General features: G+C 35.2%; 1 protein-coding gene across 1 annotated transcript in view; it reads left to right on the top strand.

Moving 5' to 3' along the window:
* LOC124358574 overlaps positions 1–18,708 on the top strand; it is an 83,774-nt gene extending 65,066 nt beyond the window's left edge. Inside the window, exons 17-18 of the mRNA XM_046810877.1 lie at positions 5,969–6,037; positions 11,098–18,708. The gene's annotated coding sequence lies outside the window, so the exon portion shown is untranslated. The remainder of the gene's footprint in view (positions 1–5,968; positions 6,038–11,097) is intronic.
* The last annotated feature ends 4,169 nt before the right edge of the window (positions 18,709–22,877 follow it).

Genomic DNA, 22,877 nt, shown 5'->3' on the forward strand with positions numbered 1-22,877 from the left:
CCAGCTCATTACCTCTCTCTTCACACAGGCAGGTAAACTGTCAACCTTTTTCCACCACTAATGAGAAAACCCTTCGACAGCCTGGAAGAGTTCATACATCATGACCAATTTTAGCGCAGTAAAATTATAACATACCTTCTGAATTATTACATGATTGTTTCACATAGCTTTTACCAATGACACCATTGTATTTCTCAAAGAAATAACAAATAAAAATTATTTTTACCTTAACTTCAAGCTGTATGTGTTCCCATGAGGGGGTAGGAGATAGATTTATTAAGATTTATTCCACAACACTCCCTCCTGCAGTGTGTTGTGCTCTTCAATCAGATTCATTATCCCAAAGCCAAGTACTAGTTACACCACTGTTCCCCATGATGCTTCTGCTGTTCTACAGAGTCTGCATTCACCAACACTCCCTCCTGCAGTGTGTTGTGCTCTTCAATCAGATTCATTATCCCAAAGCCAAGTACTAGTTACACCACTGTTCCCCATGATGCTTCTGCTGTTCTACAGAATCTGCATTCACCAACACTCCCTCCTGCAGTGTGTTGTGCTCTTCAATCAGATTCATTATCCCAAAGCCAAGTACTAGTTACACCACTGTTCCCCATGATGCTTCTGCTGTTCTACAGAGTCTGCATTCACCAACACTCCCTCCTGCAGTGTGTTGTGCTCTTCAATCAGATTCATTATCCCAAAGCCAAGTACTAGTTACACCACTGTTCCCCATGATGCTTCTGCTGTTCTACAGAGTCTGCATTCACCAACACTCCCTCCTGCAGTGTGTTGTGCTCTTCAATCAGATTCATTATCCCAAAGCCAAGTACTAGTTACACCACTGTTCCCCATGATGCTTCTGCTGTTCTACAGAGTCTGCATTCACCAACACTCCCTCCTGCAGTGTGTTGTGCTCTTCAATCAGATTCATTATCCCAAAGCCAAGTACTAGTTACACCACTGTTCCCCATGATGCTTCTGCTGTTCTACAGAGTCTGCATTCACCAACACTCCCTCCTGCAGTGTGTTGTGCTCTTCAATCAGATTCATTATCCCAAAGCCAAGTACTAGTTACACCACTGTTCCCCATGATGCTTCTGCTGTTCTACAGAGTCTGCATTCACCAACACTCCCTCCTGCAGTGTGTTGTGCTCTTCAATCAGATTCATTATCCCAAAGCCAAGTACTAGTTACACCACTGTTCCCCATGATGCTTCTGCTGTTCCACAGAGTCTGCATTCACCAACACTCCCTCCTGCAGTGTGTTGTGCTCTTCAATCAGATTCATTATCCCAAAGCCAAGTACTAGTTACACCACTGTTCCCCATGATGCTTCTGCTGTTCTACAGAGTCTGCATTCACCAACACTCCCTCCTGCAGTGTGTTGTGCTCTTCAATCAGATTCATTATCCCAAAGCCAAGTACTAGTTACACCACTGTTCCCCATGATGCTTCTGCTGTTCTACAGAGTCTGCATTCACCAACACTCCCTCCTGCAGTGTGTTGTGCTCTTCAATCAGATTCATTATCCCAAAGCCAAGTACTACTTACACCACTGTTCCCCATGATGCTTCTGCTGTTCTACAGAGTCTGCATTCACCAGTGCTTAAATAAATAAATAGTGCTTCGTTAGATATTTCCAAACAGGGCTGTAACTTTATGTATATATATATTACAAGTTTAGTCGTATCATCTGTATGTATATATATAGAAGTTTCATCCAGCCTATAGAACAAGGAGCGATAAAAAATTTTTAATATCCAAGTCCAGAGACCCAAAATGCATTGTTTTTACACGCTAAACAGTTGCAAGAATAATTTCTTTTTCAATAACATAAATGGACATCATCTTCTAACTTTTATTGGTTGATACTGACTAGTAAATGACCCAGGTATGTGTAAGTATTACGAGTTGTGGCTAGAAAACAACCAGATTAGTATTGAACACAATAAGGCTGAATATCGTACGGCCAGTCAAGTGACTGACCCTCCCAACCCTCCGCGAGTATTGTCAGGCTCCCGTACTTATTCCGCCCGTAGCACCAGTTTTAAGCAGTAACCCTTTTGTCTATGCATCCGGAAATATTGAATATCCAAAAAGACCAGCTTGAGAACATAAAAATTTCTTTTCAAACCTGGAAAGTCTACAAGTGAAACATTTGTAATGTTACAACAAGTGTACGGTGCAACATAAATCAATTCATTAGAAATCCCTTGCTTCTTCACAGCAAAATAGTACCTTACGTGAGTGTGTACAGAGAAAGAATGATTTATTGAAAACAAGTCATGGATCCTCTACCAGGACATTTGTGAAGATGTTTTTGGTCAAACACAACATCCCCATTTTAGGTCATCCATCATACTCACCCTCGGCAACCTGTGACTTTTCGTTCCCTAAAGTCAACTTAGCTTTGAAAGGAATGAGATTTGAGACTGTTGAAGTAGTAAAAGAAAAAGCGACAGAAGTCTTAAACAGGGTTACGAAAAAATGATCTATAGCATTGTTACGCAACGAGCTCCTCACGCCTGGAATTTAATGGGGTGATCAACCGAGGCGGAGAGAAAGAGTGGGGATGGAGGGGCCCCTCCTGCCAACTACAGATAGCCCGTGTATTAGAATAGTGGAATGGGCAGTCCGCGCGTTCTCGCTCTGTACTCATCTGAATTTAATTTAGTTCAGCACCTGGCAAACCTATTAAAATGTATCACTGTATTTTCAAACCCCTTTCCGTAGTTTAGTACAGCATACATATATTTAAATTACATTTTCAAAGCTGGATGTTGCAGGATGCAGGACAATTTAATTATTGCAGGCAATCAATGTGACAAGCCTCTTAAAATGTACCACTGTGTTTTTAGCTTCTACTCTGAATTAAACACATTTCAGTAATTTGGTACAACAACATATATATATATATATATATATATATATATATATATATATATATATATATATAACATTTTTAAAGCTGGATGCTGCAGGACTCAGCGCAATTAAATTTATTTCATTAAACCTTGATTTTACAACGTAATTTAATGGCAGGCAATTACTCTTGTCTACATACAAATAAACCAATACAACGGAGTATCGAAAGACCCAAAAAGACGTAAGGAAGTCTAATGTAACAAAGTAACCTCGTTACATTCAGTGGCGTAGCTATAAAACAGACAGAGAAATATATTGCTATTGCTATAAGTTAAAATTTGATCGTAATAATTTGAGGTTACTAAAATATGAATACTTAACAAAGTGTTTCAAATACTAAAGTTCTCAAAAGAAAATACGATAAGATATCAAAGGACATGCCACAGAAAGGAGATATGAGTCAACCAACACTGCAACCCTGCACCTGGCGTAGAAACGCTGGCTTGACTTATCAACTATCCAGCCACTTCCGTTTCATCCCAAATTGGACTGGTCTTCCCTCCAAAATTATAAATAGCTCAGAACTAACAATCAATAATTTTCAGAACGTCTCATCGGACAGTAGCAGTGGTGTGGTGTGTGTACTACACACACACACACACACACACACACACAAGTTTCTTTTTTAATCTTTTTTAATACCCTTAGTTTATTACAGCTATTACATAACTCTTATTACAGATTTTGTTGTGTAATTATTAATTTATTTACTACCAATTAAGGACTCCACATTATAATATGTTGCTTTTGCCCTATTAATTTGAATATATTCCAATAGCACAAAAAGATTATGACATTTTATTCGTTGTGCACCATCTCACATTTTGTAAAGTGTCTTTGGAGTTATAAAGAAAGTTCAATATTAATATAATTAATTCGATATAATTTCTATGTTTTGCAGATATGTTCGTGTAAAGTGTCTTTGGAGTTATAAAGAAAGTTCTATATTAATATAATTAATTCAATATAATTTCTATGTTTTGCAGATATGTTCGGATATAAAACGACTCATTAATTCGGATATAAAACGACTCATTAATTCGTAAGATAATAGAAATCAGAACCGTTCCGAACTGAGGTCGCTATCAGCCGCATGTACAGAGTTTGTCAGGAATTTTCGGGATTTATCGGTACTGCTCGGCTCTGTCCCCACTCTTTCTCTCCGCCTCGGTTGATCACCCCATTAAATTCCAGGCGTGAGGAGCTCGTTTGTTACGCACAGAGGAAAATTCACAAGGAGCGGTGAGGAGTACATTACAGGGGATAACTCAATCTGTAAGTAAAATTTGTTTCCAGCTTCAGTTCAGCTATTGTCGAACCACACCTTGTATATTATAGGATGCTTCCTATATCATTGAATTATTTGTAGGAATATTTTTATTTTTAATTAAGAGAATTGTAAACTTATATAATAGTTGAATTGTAAGATTGTGAGCCTTCCAGCAGTGCTGAATTTCTTGTCAATTCGGGTTCAAGGAATACTAGAAGCTTCCTTTTGTATGTAGGTATTGAGCACAGGTTACATGTCTGGGTTGGATAGGTACCATTCAACACAGACATTGTGTTGCTCAATTTTGATTGGCCAATGTTAGCTTGATTAGATGGTGGGAGGGACTTCTAGATCCTTCCGGTGGCTTCAACCATGTTTTCAGGGGATTCTTTGCTGTGTGCTCAGAGAGTGTAGTCGTGTTAAGTGATAGCCTACTCTTGCCGTATTGATTTTTCGGGAAGAAGGTTGAGTTGTAAGATTAAAATTTCTTTTCAAAATTTAAAGTCTCAAGTTTGAATTAATTAATCTATAATAGTCATTTTGGTTACTTGGTGAAGTCTTCAGGAGAAGTGCGAGGTACTGTGAAAGTTAGAATTTAATATTGAAATAGAAAATTACTTGATGATATTTTCCTGTTCAATTTGGTTTAATCAGGAATAACCTACTGAAAAAGAAAATTTATTTAATCTTCTGAGATTCTATATATATTTTAACAAGTTCCTAACTTTAACATTCAAAGCCAAGCGGATAATTCTAGATAATTCAATAATTTGCAAATTGGAAATTTACAGAAAATAAGTAGTTTGAAATTGATACAATTTTGAGTTTAACTGGTTGGACATTGTGTTTGTTCATAAATTAAATATTAATATTACCTTAATTTGTTTGATTTTTATTTTGAGAAGAAGTCTTATTTTATTGTTTGTTTTATTTTATATTAGAAGATTATTTTATTTTGAAGTTTAATGAAGATTTTTATTTTGAGTTTGTGTTGAAACATTAGCACTGAGAACTTGAAGGACACAATTATTGAATGATTGATTGATTGTTAGTTTTAAGACTGGACTTGTGTAGTTTTGATGGGTTAAAAACATGAAATAATTGAGAATAAATTCTAAGTAAAAAAGATAGCTTGGCGTTGCTGTATTATTGATTTTAAAATTTCATTAAAATTAATATTATTTTATACTGAGTTTAATTATTGAATTCCATTGGAACTTGTGCATTCTTAAGATAAAGGGTTATTAGTTCAGAACACAATTGATCGCTCTTATACTAAAACAAAAATAGTTGTGATTTGTTTATAGAAGATAACCTTACTATAGACATGTTACATATATCCATCCAAATATTAATGTGAATTAATTAGAAATTAAGGTATTTATCTTGTTGCCTTTATGTTATTAAATATTTCCCAAAACTGATATGGCTGATATCTTGAGGCCTTAGACAAATGCTAATGAGTGTCATCTTGGAACAATATTTCAGTTAGTTCTTTTGGCTTAACAAACTTATCAAAGGCACATGTAGGTACTATATCTACACCAAGTTCTTTTTGAAATTAACATGATAATCAAAAGCCTGTATTATATTGTGTGAACTCACACATATGAATATGAGCTTATGCAAACAGTTTTGTATTTTGGATGACATGATCAGAGAAAATGCAAAAAATGTCCATTAGGCAGAAGGAATGAAATCTACCTGGATTCAGCCATTAGAGTTAAATTGAACAAAATATTGATTATACAAATTCTTAATATATTTTTCCAGGCAGGAGCACCAGCACAGAACCTTAGCATGAACACAACACCAGAGCAGATAGATCCAGCAGAGCAGGAGGTTGGTGCTGTGGGTGGAGTTATGTAGCACAAGTTGGATAACATCGGTACACTACAGAACACATTTAGTGAAATACATTTTAATAATTAATAGTGTACCTGTTGAGTTTGTAAAAGTGTAGTATTAAGATAAAAAAATTGTGATTTATGAGCCTAAAAGTACTTTAGTTTTTATTAACCATCAAAGGGCACCAACTGTATACTAAGAGCCATTTTATACTTTGATTTGGTACATTCTAATTTTTATTTTTTTTTTTTATTTATTTATTTATTACATGAACATTAAGAACAGTAATTTGTCAAGTTACAATAAGTAGAATTAAGGAGATTGTGTTCATTAATTCCAGGAACTCTTCTATCTTGTACACAAGATTCTTCAACAGGAATTCTTTAAGCAAGCTCTTCAGTCTGTTGCCAGTCAGGGTCCGGAAGTGGTCTGGAAGGAGGTTTTTTTCAGTTTTTGGCCTACGGTATGACGGTTTTTTTCTCGAAGAGGGCTGTTCTATGTTGGGGTTAGGACGAATCTAGAGGCATGGCGTGTGGGGTAGCTGTGAAGGTCCATGTGAGTCTGCAGGTTTAGTGTGTCTGCATATAAAATGGCTTCATAGATGTAGAGCGCAGGTACTGTTAGTATGCCTAGGGTCTGATAGGCTTGACGACAGCTTTGCTGGGACTCCAGGTTTGCAATTGTCCTAATTGCCTTCTTTTGTAGTACAAGTACTCTCTTCAGATTTCCCGAGGAGCTTCCCCAGATTGTAAGACCATATCTAATATGAGATTCTACTAGAGGCGTAGTATGCCATTTTTGCCGCTTCCTGAGTGCCACACCCATTTAATGCGTTTAACAATATAGACACCAGTGCTGATTTTATTGCAGATGTTGTTTACATGGTTTGTTTGCCCATGTGAGAGTCCATTATCTAGAGTTATTCCTAGAAACTTAATCTGATCAGCCACTGCTACATTGGGGATACTAGTGGGTAGAATTTTTTTTCTGCTAAAAATGTACTTGTGTTGTCTTGTCAGGGTTTATTGCTAAATCATTTTGTTTACTGTAGGCTATGGCTTTTTGAAGAGATGCAACAGAGTTATCGTACAATTCTTGAGCTGTGTCATTTTTTAAAAGGAGGGTTGTATCGTCTGCATACATTATGCAGCTGGTACTGTAGTTGTGAATTAGAGCTGGGAAGTCGTTTAGTCAACAAAATGAATAGAATAGGTCCCAGCACGGATCCCTGAGGAAACTCCTCTTGTTATTGGTTTAGGATCTGATCTGAACATGGTAGTAAGGCCAGCTGTAGTATGTTGGATGTCTACAACTTGGGATCTCTCTTTAAGGTAGCTGACAAACCTTTTGTTTTCTAAGCCTCTTACTCCTAAAGTTATAAGTTTTTTAGCGATCAGCTCATGTCCCAAACAGTCGAAAGCCTTGCTGTAGTCTAAAAAATAAGGCTGTTACAAATTGTCTTGTCTTCATCTATGCTGTCGATTATAGACTCAACAAGGCTTATGATGGCAGAAATAGTTGATTTTTCCTTTTTGGAATCCATGCTGACAGTCAGTAATTAAGGCTTGATTTTTGAGATGGGTCATTTAACCTGTTTAGTACTATTTTTTTCTATTAATTTTTGAAAAAGTTGAAATTAATGATATGGGCCTGTAATTTTTTGGGTCGGTTTTTGGTCCTTTTTTATGCTTTGGATAAACCCTGGAGACTTTCAGTTTGGTTGGAAACTGCCCTAATGAGAAAGATTTATTTATTATGGATGTGAGAGGGGTAGTTAATTCTTCTGCACAGTGTTTTAAAACGGTTTTTTTTGATGAGAATTCATCTATGCCACTGGATGGTTTGTTTTTTAAGCTATGTATGACTTGATTTACTTCTTTGTATGTTGTGGGAGTCAGATAAAATGACTGTGTTAAAGGAGTGTTTGAAGGGTTTTGATCCTCTTCCAGTCTGCAGCCCCTCCCAATTGCTGATTGTTCTGTTGAACTGTTACTTCTGCTATTTGAGTAAAGTAAGTGTTGAATTGGTCAGCTACACTGAATCGGATTGTCAACAACTGTATTGTTGATGTTGAGCTTAGGGCAGTTTTGACTAGGTTGTTTGGCATTTCTTTCTGTGTTTATAAGATCCCATACAGCTAATACCACGTAACTGTGTTTGGCGTACTGTTGCCACATACAATGTGTTAATATTGAACTCATCGACTATCACTCTGATTACAAAATATATGAATGATCATTCGAATATGTTAAGATTGGCTCTTTCAATGTTTATACTTTTTAAATTATAATCCTCAATGTTTTATCTATATGCTATTTTTGGTACAGAAGTAATTCTTCCTGTATTTGGATAACAAATTGTTTCCATGTTTTACATAATAATTCTAAAAATTGAACATCACCAGTGTTCAATTTGTAACTAAAGATGTACCTATTATTAAATACAACCGCGTTGATAGTGAGAGATATTCGTGGTTAGACTCAGGAATTCCAATCTGTTATTTACAAGTATCTTGAGGGTTTTCTCTATAATTTAAATAAATGAGGAAGGATTTTCATTTTTTTAAATTTTATTACATGGTAGGTAAATTTATGAATTCTCTAAACAATCATATAGGTTGTTTATTTCTAAAGTAGTTTTTAAACTTTTTTAAGTTGGCCGGATTAGACCTATTTAATTCTCTTTCCTAATTTTTTACCCTACAGTTCTGTTCCAATTACAATTTCTACAGTAGTTTTTAAACTTTTTAAGTTGGACGGATTAGACCTATTTAATTATTCTCTTTCCTAATTTTTTACCCTACAGTTCTGTTCCAAAGTCAAAGTCAAATCATCTTAGTTTAGTAATTGCGTCAACAAATAAGGGTTTAGGTTTAGTTGTCTTGTTGTTGAAGATTTAAAAAGAGGTAGAGAAATAATGCTAGGTTATTTTGATGTTTTTAAGATTCTTAGAAAAACTGGGTCTCAGCATATGGAAGCCGCATATAACCTTTATAAATTCTTCAAAAAAGAGTATAGAAAAAAGCTCAACCTAGCAAAAAGGGCTTGTTTTGAAAAATCATCTAGAGGGAGCTAGTAATAAATGTAAGGCTGCTGGGAGGTAATTTCCTCAGAAACACAAAACAACACAGGTGTGACACAAACAACACTTGATCCACACCTAACTAACCAGTATTTCATACAGTCGGTGGCAGACATTCAAACTAACATTGATAACACTGACATATTGGCAACCAACCCTACTGGCTAACACTTTAACTAACTGTGTACCTCAATTTACTTGGTCATTAATCACCCCAACTGATGTGACTAGGGTAGCTGCTAAATTGTCAAACTCTAAAACTTCCGACTTTTATGGTATATCTAATTATATTGTCAAGAACACAATAAAACACATCAGTTCACCATTAGCTTTCATCTTCAATCAATGCTTATTACATGGATATATTTTCCTGATCTTCTAAAAATTTCCAAGTTATTGCCAGTCTACAAAAAAGGGGACAGATCTCTTGCCCCAAAGCTATCGCCCAATTTCTATAGTCCCCATCTTAATCAAAAGTTTTTGAATCTATAATGTATCATCAACTTAATCAACATTTTGAGTCCAATAAATATAATCAGTAATAACCAACATGGCTTTCGTACCAATAAATCTACAACTTCTGCCGTTACAGAAATAGTCGTTGAAGCACTTCATGCTTTTGAACAAAAGGAGTCAGTTGCTTTAACACTCATTGATATTGAGTAAGGCGTTCGATTGCGTGAATCATGGCATCCTCCTCGACAAACTTAAGATCTATGGTATATATCAGAAAATTCCATTAATATATTGCAGTCATATCTATCGAATAGAGTACAATATGTTTCTGTTCAAGCTCAGCAGTCTACCACTCTTTCTGTGGCCACAGGTGTACCACAGGGTTTCAGTTTTAGGACCATTCTTATTCATCATTTTTATAAATGAATCTGCCCTCTAATGTGTTGTCTAACATTGTTATTTATGCTGATGACACCACTCTTTTTTTCATCTAATAAGCAGTTGAATACTCTGAAAGAAAACATGGATGCATCTCACAGCTTGGCTTTAAATTGGTTCACTTCTAATAGACTGATATGTAATCAGGAGAAAACGCAAAATCTGCTTCTCAGCTTATCTGAAAATTAAGAAGATCAATCTGTAAAAATTGTTGGGTTTTCATCTTGACAGCAAGCTTAATTGGAAATCACACATTGACCATGTATGTAGAAAAATATCTAGAGTCTTGTATCTAATGTGGAAACTGAGGGATTTTGTTAGCTGTGAATATTTGAGAGTGGCATATTTTGCCTTTTTTTTCAATCACACATTTCCTATGGCATTGTTTTGTGGGGTCACTCCAATGCTGTGAATGATATTCTTCTCATTCAAAAAAAAGTAGTTAGAACCATCAGTAGAAGCAGCTCTCTAGAACATTGCAAACCACTTTTATCAATCTCAAATTCATGACAGTTATTAACCTTTACATTTTTCATATACTAGTCTATACAAAATTACATATTACAGATTTCAATACCAGAACAAGATTTTTCATCAACACAATACCAGGGGTAAAAACAAATTAGATCTCCCTCAGCACAGGCTAGTCAAAACCGGCAACTCTTTTAAATTCAATTGCATAACTTTTTAATAATAAGCTGTCTGCATCTGCTACAATGACTCCTTTCAATATTTTTAAACTAAAGATAAGTAACTGGCTCATATGCAATCCATTCTACTCTTTAAAAGAATTTTTAGATTCTGACATAAATATCATTTTTTGATTAGTTTGATTTGTAGATTTCTGATTTTTTCTATACTGTATTAGCTATAACGTAATTAACAAACCATGTGCACACTCTTTCATAGATTATATTAAACCTGTTACTTGGTCATAAAATTAGTATAATTATAGTACAATATTGTAATAACTAATTTTGTTGTTGTAAATATCAGTGCTGTATATTTTGACGATGCCTATTTCATATTGTTTGTGACCAATGGCTAATAAACTTCTTGATTCTTCTTGTTGGTCTTAGGTCCTCCTTCCGTAGAATTCGTTTAGCGAGTATAATGGTCGATCCAGTAGCCAGTTCTTGAGGGTTTGTCTGAAGTGTTTCCGGTCCGTCATTTTCAAGTCTTCAGGAAGTGCATTCCACATCTTGGCACCAGCAAAATTCCAATTACAATTTTTTTCCCTACAGTTCTGTTCCAATTACCATTTCTAGAGTAGTTTTTAAACTTTTTAAGCTGGGCAGATTAATTTATTTTTTTTCTATTTCTTAACTTTTCCAAATTAGTTTCCATACACTTTTTTCAAGATTAACTTACTCTGAGATGGGATTTTTACTTAAAATTCAAAATATCCGGGTATTTATAAACATTGGGAATTTAACCTGATTCATAAGTACCTGGTTATTTTCCATCATTAAATGTGCCTGTTTTTCTGTGCTATGTGTAGATGATAATACCTTGGTTTTTTCAGATAGTGACTTCTATAATGTAATGTTTTTGAATCAGCAAGCACTTGGTTCTGTAATAATCTAGTCATAAATGAAAGTTAATCTGAATTAATCAACTTCACAGTGAACTACTGCTTACTGATTCCCTCTTAAAAATATGCTTAATAACAATGGTCCACAAAACAATGTAAAACTTTTGGGTATGATGTTTGATAGCACCTTAAATAGGGAACCACATACATCAGTCCTATGTAAGAAACTGGTGAGAGTTGTGTTCTTACTTAGAATAATGAAATGATCAGTTACCTGGGATACCTTATGGCTAACCTATTACGGTTTTCCCCTCTTTTATTAGTTGTAGTATAAGGCAAGTTTGGGTAACTCAAATCATTCTCTTAACACGTTCACGATGACGTGTACCCCAACAGTTGCACGCAATCTTTCATAACTGCTATCGTGTACCCCATCAGTTACAAGCGATCTTTCATAACTGCTATCGTGTACCCCATCAGATACACGCGATCTTTCATAACTGCTATCGTGTACACCATCAGTTACACGCGATCTTTCATAACTGCTATCGTGTACCACATCAGTTACACGCGATCTTTCATAACTGCTATCGTGTACCACATCAGTTACACGCAATCTTTCATAACTGCTATTGTGTACCCCATCAATTACACACAATCTTTCATAACTGCTATCGGTACCCCATCAATTACACGCAATCTTTCATAACTGCTATCGGTACCCCATCAATTACACGCAATCTTTCATAACTGCTGTTGTGTACCCAGTACCGCATTTCCCTATAGGCCCAGGCCTAGGGCGCAAAATTTTAGGGGGCGCATAAATTTTAAAGTACACAAAAGAAAAAAGTTGCGGCGGTGGGTGGTGTTGGCGCTCGGCGGGGCGGGTGGCCAAGGTCAACTAGGTCCGGGGTGCGACGTTGACTCCCCTTTTGACAAATGATTGAACTCGTCCAGCCAGCCACTCCGCGAGACAGTAGCTAATTGCATTGCACCTGTTAGTCAGTAGTCACTGTGTATGTGTTTTGGTTGTTGGCCATTGACCGCGTCCCCGCGTGAAGTGTTGTCAGCGTTGTGATTGTGATGTGAATCTATATAAGCTGTTAACTACAAGCAGGTCTTGGTTTTATATTTTTTTACTCATTATTGTAACTGTCAGACTCGTATATTAATCGTATATTATGCTATTAAGAGTCAATTCTTGTTCTTTATGATAGTTAGTTATTTTTAGTGTAGTGGCTTGAGATGCGACGACTGTTTTAATTAAGATGTCTGCGTGTGAAGAGTGATAGGTGAAGTTTTACTTTTTCACATATACTATAGTATAGAGAAAGTATTGTGATTGACGTGGTTGTAAAAAAATCGAATTTGAAATTTTAATGGAATTATCCGTTTTAGGTCCCCAGAGTAAAAAAATGGGTTTTACTTTTACAAAATGTCTGTATATATGTCTGCCTGTGTGTCCGTGTCCCGATGTACAGCAAAAACTACTGGTCCAATTTTGATGAAATTTGGTACATTTATGTCAATTGGGCTTGGGCTCTTATGGATGCACGAGGAAGGCTTTTGAAATATTCCACAAATAAAATGTAATTTTAGGGAAAAACGACTTTAAAAACAGGTTTTTTTGCATTGATCAATAATTTTTACTTTATTGATTACAAAATTAATACCACCATTCAAACTAGCGTAAAAAATACATAAACAAGGACTTGAATTTTTTTAATACCTCACTTAAGATTTACTCAGCAAAGCAGCACATCACTGTTTGTTAATAAATACAACGTTTTAGAGACTTTTAATTTACAAAATTAGCTTTTATCCTAGGCCTCACGACACGTTGCCGGATACCACTATATACGTTTGTTTTGAGGCACAGGAGGAAGTGAGCCAAAAATAATTGCCATTAAAATTTTTATTTATCTAGGCCTATATGGGGCACAACAACTGTTGACCGAAACATACACTTGTGAAATTTTGTATGTAGATTACTTGTTTGATTCCTGATTTGTAGGTCTAAATTAGTTAACTGGTTAAGTGGTAGAACGGTAGAAACTACCGTAAGTTGGGTTTTATCAGTTATCACATTTTTTTTCGTTAAAATACGTTTTGATCGATTGCAATTGTATAAAAACATAACAGTTTTTTAATCGTAATTTTAACATATCCTAAACGCAGTACTATTGTTTACAAAGTATTCTTTATCGGGTAAATATTTACATAACATGGCTCCTTATGAGTGAAACTTCAGACATTTTCTTAATAACATATAATTATTTTCAATAAAATTGCACATTTAAAAATAAGGGTGGGGTGAATTATTGTTTTTAACTACTTTTATAAATCTTAGGGATTATATCTGTTCATCCGAAGAATTACGGATGGGCTCGAATTATCTTAAATGCAAAGAAAGTTCTAATGCTTCCAGTAAAGTGTTCATGTTTGAGTGTCATAATATTTGCGAAACTTCAACATTTGATGAAAATTCAATAGACGCATGTTCTCTATCTCAAGCCACTGAAAATCTGTATACCGGTAATAATAATGAGATTGCAATAATCTGCTTGTGGTTGATAGCTTAAGTGTGTACGTTCTTACTGTTTACATAATTTATCTTGGTATAGGTTACAACAATTTAAGTTGAAATATGTTTTCTACGCCACATTAATATAACAAAAACAACAATGTCTAAAAAACTAAGTGGTGCTGGATTTCGAAAAAGAGCTAAACAAAAAGAAGAACAGAATGAACAGATATTATCTAAAGTTCCGAAAATTAGTGGTTATTTTCTGACAGGAAAGAAACAACCCTGTTCAGTTGCTGTTGCTCTTGCTAGTGAAAGTGTAACGGCACCCAAAAGTCAGAACCTGGACGATGTAGTTGAACATGAAGGTGTTGGTGTTGTTAATGCCAGTGTAAGTGTTGCTTGTCCAGTTACTGGAGAAATTAATGTAGCAGAATCGGGAAGTCAGATCGTGGATGATGTACTTGAAGATGAAGGTGTTGTTTGTGTTGGTGTTGCCAATTCAGAGAACTTGCAAAGTCTATCGGACATTTTAGAGGCAGAGCCAGAGTCCCAAACAGAAATAAATATATCTAATGACCCTGCTTTGTGGAACATAGACGATAAAACTAGAGAACACAGTTAAAAATGGGTTCAAACAAAATGTTGAAGCTGATTTTTTGGCTTCCGAGAGGATTTACGGGGTAAAAAAAAGGTGGTGTACTAAGGGTTATTTTGAAAAACGCCTTAAGAATGGTGAAATTAAAACCCGTGATTGGATTGTTTACTCTTCTTCAAAGGCATCAGTGTTTTGTGCTTATTGCAGACTTTTTGGGCACCCTGCACCTGCATCCTCTTTATGTGAAGAAGGATTTAATGACTGGAAAAATGCTGTAGCCGTACTACAGTCTCATGAAAACTCTCCCGCCCACCGAAATTCGGTTTTATCTTATGTTAGTAGAGCTACAGTAGAAAACCGCATAGACAAAACTTGTTGAAGCTTGTGAATCTGATATAAAATATTGGCGTGAAGTTTTAAAACACGTTGTTGCGACCATTAAATACCTTGCTACTAGAGGTTACCCCTTCAGAGGATCAGACAATTTATTCGGTTCAAGCAGAAACGGTGCATATATAGGCGCACTTGAACTATTGGCACAATTTGATCCATTTCTATCCCAGCATATATCTAAACATGCCTACAAAGGCCAAGGTAGTACATCTTACCTTTCACATTTCACTTGCGATGAAATAATTTTAATAATGGTCAACACTGTGCTCAAAAGTATTATCCGAGAATTGAAGGAAGCTAAATACTACTCCATAATTGTGGATTCCACCCCAGATATTGCCCATGTAGATCAACTTACTGTAGTTGTGCGATATGTCTTGCCCAATGGAAGGGACACTGCGCCAGTTGAGAGGTTTTTACAGTTCCTCCCAAACACTGGCCACAAATCGGAACAGTTGGCTACAGCTTTGTTGAAAATCTTAGAGTGTCATGGTATTAATATAAAAGATTGTCGTGGCCAGAGTTATGACAATGCGTCTAACATGGCAGGAGTGTACTCTGGTCTTCAAGCCAAAATGAAGGAACAATGTCCACTGGCAGATTACATTCCATGCTCTTCACACTCCTTGAACTTAGTTGGAGTAGCTTCAGCAGAGGCATCAGATAAAGCTGTAGCATTTTTCGACCTAGTGCAGGGGATATACAATTTTTTTTCTGCTTCAACTCATTGCTGGGAGATTCTCAAAAGTATCCTTAAAGATAGATTCCCAGTTGTAAAATCACTTTCAGTTACCAGGTGCCGACGCCCTCAAAGCAGTTTATAATTCATTCACAGAAATAGTAAAGGCTTTAGAATCCATAATAAATAATGTAAATGAAAAGCCTGCAACTCGACAAGAGGCCAAAGGAATAAAAAATAAAATGATGAAACTTGAAAACTTCTTACTTATCTTTTGGAAAGAGGTAATGGAACGATTTTGGAAGGTAAATGCTACTCTGCAACACGAAAGTATCGACCTTGGAACCGCAGGAGCACTATTTGACTCGCTCAAATCTTATGTCAATCAACTAAGAAACAAGTTTGACGTATATGCATCAGCATCAGAAAAGTTGTCTAACACAGGTGATTGGGGAGAAAGAAGAGCAAGAAAACGGAACATTTTTTTTGATGAAATTGCCAACAACAATGAAAATAACGAGCCTGTTCACCCCAAAGAAATGTTCCGAGTCAACGTGTTTTTCGTAATTGTAGATAGATTATCTACAGAACTCAACAAAAGGGCAAACGCTTACACGGGCGTCGAGCACAAGTTTGGATTTTTGTTGAAGTTGGAGACATTGGAAGACAACGTCATCAAATCAAAATGCAAAGAGGTAGTTGAACTCTACAAAGATGATTTGGAAGAATGCTTCTTAGATGAGTGTGTCCAATTTAAGTTCTATTTAAAAAGTGAAAACTCAGAGAGGGAAAGGGAAAATAAGACGAAACAGAAACCATCCTTCAAGACTCTTCTCCAATTAATTTATGGCAAGAGCTTGCAGCACATATTTCCAAACATGGAAATTGTTTTAAGAACAGTTTTAAGTACAGCTGTCACCAACTGCAGCGGTGAACGCTCGTTTTCTGTCTTAAAACGAGTGAAAAACCATTTACGAAACTCTCTAAGCCAGTGCAAATTAAATGCACTTTCTGTTATGGCGATAGAATCCGACCTCACTGAAAGCCTGGACGTAGAAGAATTAACACGTACTTTTGTTGAGTCAAAGCAAAGAAGAAAATTGTAATGACTTAATGATTTTGAGCCTTTGGCTAATTGGCTTTCTTTTGGGCATTTGGATGTTTGCCCAAAACACCAAACTTTCTTCTCTTGTACAAAGTATTTATATCGTAGCTGCAAAATTAATTTTTTCATCAAATATAATATGTTTCAAATTATCTTATGTGTACTCATGTTATTATTTCTAGCTGTATTTTACGTTTTTTTCATTTTTTGATTGAAATCAAATAAAAGACTTTAAAAACTCATATGTTTTAACTTATTTTTACACCATACAAATGACCACTGTTATTATAACAATAGCTAGAATATTATGTTGCAACTGGTTCATTGCTTTTATTTATTCAAAACACTCCTATATTTATATATTTATTTATACTATTGTAATTATCTTTCATCAAAATTACGTAATTAAGAAAATTACTGGATTTCTACGTCAGTGTAATCAGAGTCCTCTTGGGGGGGGGGGGGCACTCTTTGGTCTGTAGGCCTAGGGGCGCCGAATTTGTAAATGCAGCCCTGTGTGTACCCCATCAGTTACACACGATCTTTCATAACTGCTATTGTGTACCCCATCAGTTACACGCAATCTTTCATAACTGCTATTGTGTACCCCATCAGTTACACACGATCTTTCATAACTGCTATTGTGTACCCCATCAGTTACACGCAATCTTTCATAACTGCTGTTGTGTACCCCCATCAGTTAAAGACTGGGCTTTCGTAAATTGTTGTGCGCCCGATGGGGGGTACACATTGCTACGCATTTCCTTACTCATTTTTTATTGTTTGCCTCTCTTGGTGGTTTGTTAAATTTGATCCCGAGCATAAATAAATACCTCAGACTATTGTGTACCCTGTTGGATGGTCAACTGCTTAATTTTAAGATAAATTAATATTTTTAGGTACCCCAAACACGGAGAAACGTGTTAGCCGTTGTCGTGAACATGTTTATCCAGCAAAAGAAGCAATCAAAATTTTGGACAATTCAGCAAGCAGAGACAATGATAATGTTAATTTAGTTGCTCAAAACTCAAAGTTATGACTGTTCCCTCTCTATATTTTTATCAATTTACATTTTGCTCATTATAATACTGATAGATTATCTACTCAAAGTTGTAGTCATAGTCATTTACAAAGACTATGTAATATTGTAACTTGACTTGTAAGGCTCTCTATAACCATCAAGTCATGTATACCAGTAGCTCACAACTTACCAAGATAACCAGATCAAGCAATGTTGAGTGTGGCGGCTGCTTCGATGGGTGACCGCTGAGCGATCCTGTCCTTGCAAGCAGTCCGGCCATTGGTAGTGGTTTGGAAGATACCTTTAAGCCGTTGATCCCCAGGTTAAGTGTTAGAGAGGGCTTCTTAGCCATAACTTCACCAGGTAAAATAAAACATCTTTACTTTATTTTAATTTTTTAATGTAATAAATTTGCCTTTTGAGAATTTTAATATGGTTTAAACTAAATGGATATAAAAAATCAAACTCTCTACTCAATTGATGAATATATGAATAACAATTTCAATTTTGTTCTTTGTGTTAGTCAATGTTACCTTGCTCATCTAGTTTTCTTTTTTATTTTAACCTGATGTATGAATGTTATTTACATTACCTCTTTGTTACTATAATGTTTGTACCACATATGACAGTATTGCCCATTTAGTAAAATTTTACTAAAATAATTTTTTTAAAGAATATTTTATCCTATTAATAATTGTATTGATAAAAACGAATGTATATTTAACTGATATTTAGGTTACATATATGATACGTTATGTACTGGAACTGTACTTTTTAATCTGGCCTGTCAAATTGTAAACAACATTTAATGGCATTAAACTATTTTCTGTTGTCTACAAGTTGTTTAATTTCTTGAGAATGCACTGTTTAACTTTTTCTATTCCGTTTTACAGTTTAAATTTTCTTTGTTCATTTCGTGATTTGATTATTGAAAACATATGTTATCGCCCATGGGTTATCGCAATAGTGATAACCTCTGCCGCACACGGGTTATCGTGATAGTGACGCCCTTCCCCGTCCATGGGGTATCGCGGAAGTGACTCCCTCTCCCACACATGGGCTATCACAACAGTGATGACCTCTTCCAGCCACGGGTTATCACAATTGTGACACTCTCTCCAACACTTGGGCTATTGCAATAAGTGATGACCTCTACCGCCCATTTTGACAACTACTTTAAAATTCTATGCAAGGTTGTGTACTGCTTTAAAAAGAAAACATTAACTATTAAGAATACGGTACCTAAAGAAGATTATTGTTACAAATTATATGTTACAAAAGGCATAGGTGTCGTACCTTTAAAAACCTTATATAACGGTGGCAAATGTCTGAAAGTCTGTTATCGTTTCAAATGTTCCATCTGTTCTATAGTCAGTAGCTAACTTTCAACAAAGAAAATATTATGATTAAAGCTTTTTTTCGCAACTGTGGTCATTATACAGACTCCACAGCAGCGGTGGCAGCCAACAAGACTTCGACATCAGTCATGATCCTTCTGCACACAGACAGACTGGAGCTATAGACTCTGTGAGCGGAATATAGAACTGCTATTTACAAATTTGTTAGGTTATCTTAGAAATTCCTTTGAGCAATGCTGTCCTATAAAAACTAATAAATTCAAGCATAATAAAACAAAGCAAACAAATAAATGGTACAACAATGAGTTGAAAAAAAAAATTAAAGAAAGAGTAATTGTACGCAATAATTGTATATAATACGCAATTATTGTACGCAATAATTGTATAATAACTTGTACGCAATATGTCCGATGTAGTAATGATGAGTTGGATAAAAAAAAACAGTTAAAAGAACTGTATCAGAAGGAAAAAAAACATAGATATAAAATTAATGAGGCTAAAATGTTACACAATAATGAATTTATTGCAAATTCTAAAAACAAGAGCAAAGCAGCATGGAAGGTATAGTAAGATTTAATATTATTTTAATTTTTACCAGATTTCATTGTTTTTAATTTTGTTCATATTGATGTAACTCTACCTCAATTTATTTGTGAATGTATGAGTTTTTTTAATCTGTTATGTTCTTATTGTCACAAAATTACATTTTTAGTATTTATGCATGATTTATAATATTATTATATATTAAATTTTAATTTTTACCTAAACATAGAAGTTAAAAAAACAGAATGCAACACATGATGAAAAGTTCAAATTGTTTTATATTAGTATTTATGAAATCTATTGCATCACTGTATGTTTCATCATAAATACAGTACAATCTGTTTTTGTCCGCTTGCTAAGCACATTAAGATATAAAATTAAGGTAATAATTCATTAATAACACATCTTAATCAGCTGGGTTACTTATGTGATCAGCATAATCAGTGGATTAAAAGATTGTAAACCCTCTTAAGCTCGTGACACCTACTAAAATCAACATTAAGTAAATGGAGGCACTTCAAAAGTTATTGTATTCGTGTTAGATAATGTTCTAGATGATCGAAACTGCTGTGGAACCTTGTTTGCCATTTATTTGTTTGTACCTTTAAAGTGTGTTGAGTCCTAGTGAAATAAATTTATATCCAAACAATATACTTCACAGTGAAGAGATCAGACTCAATCTGTTAGTGAATTGAATAAAATTCCTGAACACAAATAGAATATACTTCATTCGATGATCTCATCTGATGAGCAGAGTTATGATGAAATGACACCTTTAAACAATGCAGGAAGGTCTACTGATGGCAGATTTCTTTTTGTTTAGCGATATTGAAACAAACCCAGGACAGTCATCACAGATGACACAGTCAGTAAATGGGTCTAATGTGTGTCATAACTGCTCTTGGAATCACAGCAATACTTTTGATAAAAAATTTATATTTTGACAATTAAAAATTAGGCTTCACATTGGATAATGGGCAAGAATTTGAAGGAAAGGAATTGATTTTGTTAAGTCTCTTTCATTATAAACTTGCCACTCACATTGTACAGGAAACAAATAAGTATGTCCACGAGCGACTAACATTTGAGGGCATAAAATAATTTTCTATAGTAAAATGCTGGACTGACAAACACTGGTTACATGTTTCTTTATTGGGAGTTATTATGCACATTCCTCACAGTAGAAAAAATGCACTAAAACTGTACCTCATCACTAATCCTTTGTTAAAAAATTCAATTTTCATCACAGTATTTGGTCGAGACAGTTTTTAATTATTCTTAGAATCCTTCACTTGAACAGTGATTAACTATACAAGATGGGAACAGACACTGAAGCTCTTTTCTTCAAACTTCGCACTGTAAAATAATATTCTGATTGATAAAAGGTTCATTCTGTTTAAAGGGTGGGTTGTATTCAAACAATACTTTCATAGCAAACGCAAATGCTTTCTATAAAAACTTTGGTCCTGTATGATAGCAAGTCAGGAAATGTTTTTGATTTTTTTGTACATACAGGAAAAGCCACAAACTGTATCACTGATAATGGAGACTTTGGGATCTCAGCCGAAGTGGCACAAACACTTAATCACTGTTTAGAACAAAAGTCACATACTTTTTCTAGATAACTGATATACATACATTTTCAATGGCTCTTAAAAATTACACTTGTGCTTGTGTCACTGTAATCTTCAACAAAAAAAAGGATATACTATGTCTGCCTCAAAAGATTAAAGAAGAGAATGTGTAATTCGTAGTCGAGAAAATGATTGCCGTGCTATTGTATGACCATTACCCAGTAATAATGCTCTCTACAGTACACAAGCATACCATGGTTTCTGTCACTAGATGTGGAAAAACTATAGAGAAGCCGAAATCGGTAATGGGTACACCTAGGATAGGGATCCCGTGCATAGAACAGACACGGTGACATCATTCAATGATACAACAGAAAGACTAAGTGGTACAGGAAACTCCAAATGCGTGGCATTTATAACCAAACAAAGATTGCAGTCTCTGACTTCAGAACAACAATTATAAGTCAGCTATTTGAAGAGCACCATAAATGTAGAGAGTGAAATGTTGTCCCGCACCAGTCGTGACAAGCCTGAGAGACCGCATTTTCTCCCACCCTATTCCGCCTCGTCAAGGTCAAAAGCAGCGCTATGTATGCTACAACATGAAAACTCGTGAAAAAGAGGAAAAATAAATTTGAATATACAGACTGTAATGTAACGTTGGGTATCTATTACTGTCTTGAGATATTTTACACACAAAAAAGGATTTTGTCAATTTATAATTACTAAAATTGTAAATTCTCTGTTTCCATAATTTTAATACATATATGTTTGTTTCTTACTAATAAAGACTATATTTATGTTGAAGCTGTTCAGAAGACCTCTAGAACACCAGGTTGTTCCTGGACATCATTACTCGTTGGAAGGATTTCCTAGACATCATTACTCATTGAAGTATTAATGGTTAAAAGTAACTATGGTGTGCCAGGATTAAACACAATAAAAATATAATTCAGCTTTTCCATGCTTTAACTGCACTGTTCCAGAAACAACACATTTGCTTGCTTTTTGAACTTATTGCGCTTTTATGTGGAGATATATCCACCTTATTATTGTTCCTCAAACTGTAATTGTGGTCGAGCCCCAGTACTGAAGAGACTCATATTATTCCTAATAAACAAGACACAAGAGAGAATGGATATGGAGGAGAATGTGAAGGTGGTATTTTGTCTGAATAGAAATCTGCAAGAAAATTGGCAAGTCAACTGGTTTTTTTGTAGTTTGAAAAAGCAAGTAGTAGTTTTCATGTTCCTAAATCACAATTCTGTTGGACAATCGAGGGAATATCAATCCGTAATAAGTATATAACACCACGGTACAAGTGAAATATGTAATTAGACCTATCCAACTTGAGATTTTTGTTTTGATGAGTTGAAAAGAAAATAATTATAATAATTGTGTACTGCATAGTGTACAGGTGTTGTTAGAAAGTTAACCAGTAGACCATGACAAGTGGTGAATCTGATTAGGCCTTACATAAGATCTCAGTGCCCCAACCAAACTAGGTTTTTAATTGTACATTGTTGTTAA

The sequence above is a fragment of the Homalodisca vitripennis genome, chromosome 3 (genome assembly GCF_021130785.1).
Source record: "Homalodisca vitripennis isolate AUS2020 chromosome 3, UT_GWSS_2.1, whole genome shotgun sequence".
NCBI classification, from domain to species: domain Eukaryota; kingdom Metazoa; phylum Arthropoda; class Insecta; order Hemiptera; family Cicadellidae; genus Homalodisca; species Homalodisca vitripennis.